The sequence below is a fragment of the Oryzias latipes genome, chromosome 4 (genome assembly GCF_002234675.1).
Source record: "Oryzias latipes chromosome 4, ASM223467v1".
NCBI lineage: Eukaryota > Metazoa > Chordata > Actinopteri > Beloniformes > Adrianichthyidae > Oryzias > Oryzias latipes.
The window spans coordinates 31,971,030-31,979,692 of record NC_019862.2 but is presented as its reverse complement, the minus strand read 5'-3'; the positions used below and the strand labels follow the sequence as shown (position 1 = coordinate 31,979,692).

General features: G+C 44.7%; 1 pseudogene; it reads left to right on the top strand.

Annotated features, from left to right (window-relative positions):
* The first annotated feature begins 3,215 nt into the window (after positions 1 to 3,215).
* Positions 3,216 to 4,756, top strand: LOC110015009 (annotated as a pseudogene).
* The last annotated feature ends 3,907 nt before the right edge of the window (positions 4,757 to 8,663 follow it).

Here is an 8,663-nt window from a genome sequence, read left to right as displayed (position 1 = left end):
ATGTTTACACTATATGGTAAAATGTTTTTGTTAATGCAACCACATTGATTATTTAACAATGTATAGGTTTATTAGTTATTTTGCCTGATTAATTTATTATTTTGCTTGTTCAGGTGCTAATGATTCACTTAAAAGTTTTTAATATGAACTAAATTACAATAAATTGAATTATGAACTGATTTGAATTACGAACTGAATGTGTATTGTACAATGCTGGAACTTCAAATGAATGAATCTATTTACATAACTGTAATACAATTTATATTTTTGTATTTAGAGGAAGATTTTGTGTGCACACAGAATCTAATTGATTTTTGGATCATATGGGTCCTGTTCTTTATCCAGGCCATATATAGATGGTGAGCTAAGCCCAAACCAGAGACAGAACAAGCACTGGTGCCTACCTAGGAACTTTCTGCATCCTATTGCTCAATCTAAGCTTGTAGGAGGCTCCTGTAGCCTACAGAGACTCATTTCTTTTTTTGCATTTGCATTCTTCCTACAACCCAGTGACATTTTCATAAACTTCAATCACCCCCCTTCACTGGACACCTGCCTCTGGATTTATCAATTCCTGTTTGGGTTGTACGGACGATGCATGAGCTGATTCGAATACATTGGATCCCTAAAAGGACTATTATTTGTAAGTAGTTGAACATTGTAATTTCCTGGATTTGTGCTTTCCCTATTTGCATAGTATTGCATGTTATGTCTGTTTTTTTGTCAAATTATTACAAAGTATTTTTTCAAAGCAAATCTTACAGTCTCTGCCTCCTCTCTCCTTAAGCCGTTCCTGATTTTTCTGATCACTAGTCCACAATATATATGCTACAGAATTAGTGGTGAGCTAGCTAGGAGCGAGGTTTGGCAGAACTGTTGGTATGGTGAAGTATTGTCATTAATTCAACACAAATATGGATGTATTTGAGAAATTTGGCATTAAGATTCCCAACGCAGTGGCCATTGATGGTTTCACCAAAACAGAAACAGATGAAGAGATATTTGGTTTTCTGAGCAAGTATGGTCCGATTTCAAAAACTCACGTTATTGATGAGCCTGATTCTGCATTTAACCAGAAACTTATTGTTGAATTTAGTTCCGGGTTTGCGATTGCTGCGCTCTGTGATATGTTGCCGTATACTTACTTTAGTGAAGATAAAACCACCACATATAAAATTTCTGAACCATCAACTCTTTGCGCAGCTCAAGTTGAAAAAACGATGACTAACACTTACCTGCGTGAACTTCAAACTGTTGCAAAATGTATCGGAAAAAACTATGCAGAAGTTCTTAGGGATGTGATGTCTCTGCTGGGCCACTCAGTAGCAGAGCTAGGATCACAGTACCCTGAAGATGAAGTTGAGATGTCATCAGCTACATCATCTACTAGAGTGCCACCATTTGCCGCTGGTCCAGATTCACAGGAACCCCCTCGGCGTACTCTACCAGAACCAAGAGCTCAGTTTCCTTCCCATGTACCTGATCTCAATCTATCAGGAACTGATCTACCAGGAGTTCAAGGTTATGTTGTTGAGCACATCATTAAAAATGAAGACACTCAAAGGCTGAGAGTATTTTTTGGTCGGCTGCCCCGCCCACAAAATGAAGGTGACTTTGAGACATGGAGGTCTTGTGTTGAACTGATGATGAATGATTCTGTTGTTTCAGACTTGCAGAGAACAAGAAGAGTCTCAGGAAGTCTACTGCCTCCAGCTGCAGATATGGTAAAACATCCAACCCAGAAACATCTCCAGCAGAAGAGCTTTATGCAAAATTCATGGACACATTTCAGAACACAGGAGAAAAACCATCGTTATATCTACAACGGTTGCAAGTTGCACTCACTGCAGCAGTTAAGAGGGGAGGAGTTCCGCCCTCTGAAGTTGACAAGCGACTCCTCAATCAATTCTGCAGAGGTTGTTGGGACAATACATTAATCACAGAACTACAACTCAAGCAACGAAAGTCAAACCCACCACCATTTTCCGATCTGTTACTTCTGCTTTGAATAGAAGAGGATTGGGAAGCTTCCAAGATGCAGCGGATGAGACAATACCTTGGTCCTGCCAAAGTCAAGACTCATGTTCAATACGCTTACTCTGAGCATGAAGAGAAACCAGAGACCACTACAATACAACAACTCGCGAAACAACTAGCTGATATTCAAAAGCAGCTAGCGTCTTTGACTGCTGCCCAGCCAAGTTAAAAGTCTAAAGGACCAAAGACCACGTCTAGCAGTCACTCTAGTGAAGGTCAGCAGGTGGGGAAATCTCAAATAAACCCACCTTCTGCACCTAAGCCTGGTTACTGCTTTAGATGTGGTGAAGATGGGCATATCAAGCCTCAGTGTAGTAACCCTCCTAACTCTGCCCTGGTTGCTGCAAAGAAGAAACTGTTCAATGAGAAACACGGCAAGTGGACAGAGTCAAGGTCATCTACTAGGCCTGGGCGATAAATCGATCAAATGAATTAATTTGAATTTTTTGTTACGGGCGATTTCATAAATAACTGAATCGAGTTGTTATGTGGCGCATTTTTGGCTCCCCAAAGCTTCCGTAGCATTAGTGTCACACGGCGACAATCGACGCACGAAGCAGCTAGCGACAGCACGGCGACCGGTGACAGTGGGACGTTTGTTCCCAAGAAAGGAATACAGTATAATCATCTGTTGTTTGGAACTGGTCTGGGTTTACTGCCACAGACGTGGAGGAAGAGACAGGACAGGAGCAGGAGCAGGATGGTCATCTGAAGGTCATCGCTTACGCCAGCCGTCGACTCTCATCGAGTGAAGCAAGGTATCCAGCACACAAACTGGAGTTTCTGGTGTTGAAGTGGTCCATAACAGAAAAGTTTCATGACTATCTGTATGGAGCCAGTTTTGTTGTCATCACTGATAATCCATTAACATACATACATACTCACGTCAGCTAAATTAGATGCAGCTAGTCATCGCTGGCTTGCTGCACTCTCCACTCACAACTTTACACTCCAGTATCGCGCTGGCATACAAAACCTCGATGCCGATGCACTCTCGACGTCCACACGATCCTTCATCAGATGTTTCCTCTGCTAATGATTTTATCCACCAGTTCACCCAAGAACACAGCTGTGAAACTGAACAGGTTTCAAAAGAAGTTATTGCGGCTATCCGTCAGCTGGTAAACAAAGTAATCATCAAGGAGACGCTGGATTCTGCCTGCTGGGATGGGCCGCTGAGGACCAACCAGCGCTCTGTGCTCAGATGACTGTGGAGGACTCCAGGGGGTTGTACCTATGTCTGTGTAAGGAGGGCGGCGTGGAGCCTCAGGAAGGGGTCCTGGATCAGCTGCAGGAGGGTTCCAGACTGGACCTGAGTGGACAGAGCCTGTCTAAAGACACCTGCTCGGTGCTGGCCCGGGCCCTGTAGGACGGCGCTTTTACGCAGGTGTCGCTGAGCGACTGCATGCTGAGTGAGGAAGGGGCCAAAGTCCTCCTGAGTGGACTGTTTGGGGACACCACAGTGAAATCTCTGGACATGAATGGGAATAACCTGCGGTCGGCCAGAGCTGAGGTGCTGGGAAAGCTGCTGGCCCCTAACAAGACCCTAAGTAGGCTGGTGCTGGAGTGGAACGCCTTGGGCGTGTGAGAGGAAGCGTTCTCGGGGTTTTGTGACTGTCTGGGCATCAACAACACGCTGACCCCTCTAGACCTGCGCAATAATCAGATCAGCCCCTGTGGAGCGGCTGCCCTGGTGCTGGCACTGCGACGCAGCGGCTCCGTGGAGGAGCTAGATCTGAGGTGGAACAACCTGGGCCTGTTGGGTGGCAGGTCCCTGTTGGAAGCCCTGCAGAGTAACAAGAGCATGGTGAGGCTGAAAGTGGCTGGGAACAACATCCCAAGCGACACGCTTAAAGCTCTCGAGCAGACCGCAGGACACAATGCAAGATGGCGCTGTAAGAGACAGCAGCTACTCCAGCCGGTCCACAGCACTGTTTCTTGTTTTTCAATCTTTTTTTGTTTTTTTCTCTCTTTTTTTTTATCCTCCGATTTACTGCTGTATCCTATGGATACGGAGGTTTTTCACATTAGAGCCAGCTCTCTCGTTTAATCTAGAGGTTTTGCTGGCTCTCAGGAAGAGTACGCACGGAGTGAGGCACAACATCCCAGTGGAGTTGCGGAGGAGATACCGCGGCTGCAAAGCCGGGGCTGAGCTAAAGGCTAGGCTAGCGGACAATCGGAGGCGTTATAAACCATCGCTTCCCTCTGTGATTATGGGGAACGTCAACTCACTGAGCTCGCTGGAGGCCGAGAAGGAGGACAAGAGGGAGAAGCAGAGCAGACGGAGGAGGAAGAAGGAAGAGGACAGTTTGCTCAAAGAAGAAAAACTTCTGAGAGAAATCCAAAACCTGTCGGAAACCAACAGACAGCTGAGGAGCAAAGGCGAGGAGCTGGAGCAGAGGTAAAAGTCCCAGCAGCAGCAGATCTTTGAGCTGAAGCAGGAGCTCGCCAGCAGCACCGCCGAGCTGAAGATGCTGCTGGCACAGGCCGACAATCGGCTGGAAATGGAGAAGCGAAGGTCCAAACAAGCTTTGGAGGACAGCGAAGGCCTCCGTCAGAAGGAGGTGGAGCAAGTCAGCCAGCGGCTGGAAGAGAGTCACAGGGTGCTGCAGGAGCACATCCTGAAGCTGGAGGAGCAGCGCATTCAGCTGGAGAAAGTCTCCGTAATGACATGGGCCATTTAGGCATCGAACGGACATTAGATCTCATCCGGTCTAGATTCTTTTGGCCTCATCAGATGTTGAGACCAAGATCCGAACCTGTTATAGATGTGTGAGGAGTAAGACGCCGCTGGAGAGAGCTGCACCTTTAGTTAATATTTTCACTTCTCGTCCATTAGAGTTAGTTTGTATGGATTTTCTTTCCCTCGAACCTGATCAGAGTAACGCAAAAGATGTTCTCGTGCTTACAGATCACTTTACAAAGTTTGCAGTGGCTGTACCAACACCGAACCAAAAGGCCAGAACAGTTGCTCGCTGCTTATGGGAAAACTTCATCTCATGTTATGGGTTTCCTGAACATCTTCATACAGACCAAGGAGCTGATTTTGAGTCAAAACTCATTAAGGAACTTTGTGAAATATCAGGAATAAGAAAAACAAGAACAACACCCTATCATCCTCGAGGCAATCCAGTAGAACGTTTTAACAGAACACTCTTGAGCTTGCTGGGAACTCTCGAGTCTACACAAAAGAAAAAATGGAAAGAGTACGTCAAACCTCTCGTTCATGCGTACAACTGCAGCAAAAATGAAGTTTTCTGGGTTTGTGCCATATGAGCTTATGTTTGGTAGTTCACCACGTCTTCCTATTGATTGGCCTTTGGACTTCCTGTCCAGAACAACAATTAAAAAAAAAAAAACATTCACAGTACGTCGAGAATCTACGCTCCAGACTTAAACAAAGTTATCAACTGGCTTCCAAGAATGCTAAAAAAAAATCTGCTGCTAGAAATAAGACCCGCTTTGATCAGTGTGTGGTTCCTGGAAGCTGGTGATCGAGTTCTCGTACGCAATCCGAGACTGCGAGGAAAACAAACTGGAAGACAAATGGGAAAGAGATGTATACCTTGTCCTCAGTCGTGCTGAAAATCTCCCAGTATACACAGTAAGGCCAGAAAATGATGCTCGTGCTCCCACTCGTACACTTCACCGTGACCTCTAAATCCCTTGTGGTTTCCATCCTTTTGATACCAACCACCGTCTGGAACTGTCTCCTGTTCGTAGGCCTGTGACTCGAAGCCAGTAAAAACCGGATCCTGTGACATGCCTACCACCAGATGATGATGAAGATGATGAATGTGAATCACCTTTTGTCGTACAGTCACCTGAGTGCTACTGGGTTGAACACATTGCTCCTGGGCCTGTACTTTCCGTTGCTGCTGACCCAGAGCCAGTGTCTACGCCTCCAACTTTGCCCTCTCTAGGAGAATCCTCTGCTGCTGTTGAAACGATACCACTGTCTTCACCTGTCGAAATCATTCCAGAGCCCTTACCTCAAGATGCAGAACCTCCTGCCAGGGATGTCCCTAGCGATGAGGCAATGTTCTGTGGCCTAGCAGGGGCATCTCTAGACATTTCCGAGACTGCTGTTGCTCAGCCTGTTTCAGGCGACTCCCAACAAACCATTGCCAAAGCAGAACCTGATGGAGCTATGCGTCGTTCGTCTAGAATGCGACAGCTGCCTAGTCGTCTCCACTATTCCACTCTAGGTAATCCGTTAGTTTCCATGGTTCAGACGGTGTTCCACAGTCTGGTGGATCCCTGTGGAGATGTGCTCAATACGGTCCCAGTTGCAACTTATGGGTCAGACTCGGCCGTACATGTTGTTTAGCATGCACAAGGAGGTGCACAGTCTTAAGGGGGGAGGGTGAAACACGGGTGCCAATCTAGGCCATTGTATTTTTTTTATCTTCCTCACCTGTTGCGTGTGTACTACCTGCCTTGGGTCACGTGACCGCGACCAACCAATCAGTTAGCTTTATAAGCCGCTACCCCGGAAGCTATCACAGTACATGACAGGAGAGCCGGATTATGACGCTACGAGGTATGTTTGGCTTCGGATTTACTTTAAAATCATTCGATCGTGTCCTGATCTTTGCCATATGACTTATCAACTTGTAGGAACCAACTACCAGTTTAATCTCGTCGCAAATAAACCGCATATTTGACGCATTTAGATGAAATCGGTAAGTCTGTACTTCCTCCTGTTTGTTTTTTGGTTAGCTTAGCATTTGATATTGTCAATGAATGACGTGGACCGGTTTTCAGATGCCATCAATGCCAAATTTCTGGTTTTTACAACGTTGATGTTTACACTATATGGTAAAATGTTTTTGTTAATGCAACCACATTGATTATTAATCAATGTATAGGTTTTTTAGTTATTTTGCCTGATTAATTTATTATTTTGCTGTTGTATTATGAACTGAAATGCACGTTAAATTGAAAAGCCGTTCCATTAAATGGAAACACACACTTATGTTCCTTTTTCTCTTGTGCTTGTTCAAGTGCTAATCTTCTTTGTCATTCGGCTTATCCCATCAGGGATCGCCACAGCGAATCATCCTTACTTTCGAGGACGAGTCGCATGGTTAACTTGGCAATGTTTTACGCCGGATGCCCTTCCTGACGCAACCCTCTCAATTTAGCTGGGCTTGGGACCGGCACAGAAGTAGAGAAGGGAACCGGGAGCAGCCCGGATTTGAACCCTGGTGCTACGGACAGAAAGCGCCGTGTGCTAATGATTCACCTAAAAGTTTTTCAGTAAGGGTTAATGGCCGACGAAGTGTGCGTTTATTGCTTTTTAACGCACGCCGTGGGAGCCTGAACAGTCTGACGCGAACCCGCTTATACCATGGTCACTTACAAATGCAATACACATTAACCATGTTTTAGCCCTTAATTCTTGTTTTTTTTCCGATTTTGGATATGTTACGTGACAAATGGTCCGCGTTGCGCCGCATCACCGCTACAGTCAAAGTTCTGCGATATATATATCTCCTGATCGTCCCGATGGGTTGAATAAAACGTCAGATCAGAAAGAAAGTTCCTCTTTTACCACTTGTTTTTGTCCAGATGATGAAGTCAAAGGTTGTTTTGAAGAAGCCGGCGCAGTGATGCAAAACATTTAAGCTAAGTGACCGGAACTTATTTTTTCACCGTGCGGTTATCAGGTTTTAACGCATACCCAGCAGCCAATCAAAATCGAGTATTCACCCGGACCATGGTATAATATGAACTAAACTACAATAAATTGAATTATGAACTGAATTGAATTATGAACGGAATGTGTATTGTACAATGCTGGAACTTTAAATGACAGAATGTATTTTTTTGTATTTAGAGGAAGATCTTGTGTGCACACAGAATTTAATTGATTCTTTGGATCATATGGGTCCTGTTCTTTATCCAGGCCATATATAGATGGTGAGCTAAGCCCAAACTAGAGAGAGAACAACCACTGGTACCTACCTAGGAACTTTCCGCATCCTATTGCTCAGTCCGGGCTGGTAGGAGGGTCCTGTAGCCTACAGAATCATTTCTCTCTTTTTTTTTTTTTGGCATTTGCATTCTTCCTACGACCCAGTGACATTTTCATAAACTTCAATCACCCCCCTTCACTGGACACCTTCCTCTGGATTTTTCGATCCCTGTTTGGGTTGTACGGACGATGCATGAGCTGATTCGGATACATTGGATCCCTAAAAGGACTATTATTTGTAAATAGTTGAACAATGTAATTTCCTGGATTTGTGCTTTCCCTATTTGCATAGCATTGCATGTTTTGTCTGTTTTTTTTTGTCAAATTATTAAAAAGTATTTTTTCAAAGCAAATCTTACAGTCTCTGCCTCCTCCCTCCTTGAGCCGTTCCTGATTTTTCTGATCACTAGTCCACAATATATATGCTAAACAAGCTAACAACTAAGATTAACAGGCTGAAGAAAGAAAATAAAAAGTACGACTTGATGATACAGGAACTCAAGGCAGAACAAAAGACTCTTGAAGAGAAGAAGAGACAAAGTCAGAAATTGGAGGAAGATCATGAGGAGTTAAGAGACTGCAAAAGCTTATAAGCTTAAGGTTAGCCAAATGAAAAAGAAATTTGGCTCTTTCCGATGAACTCCAT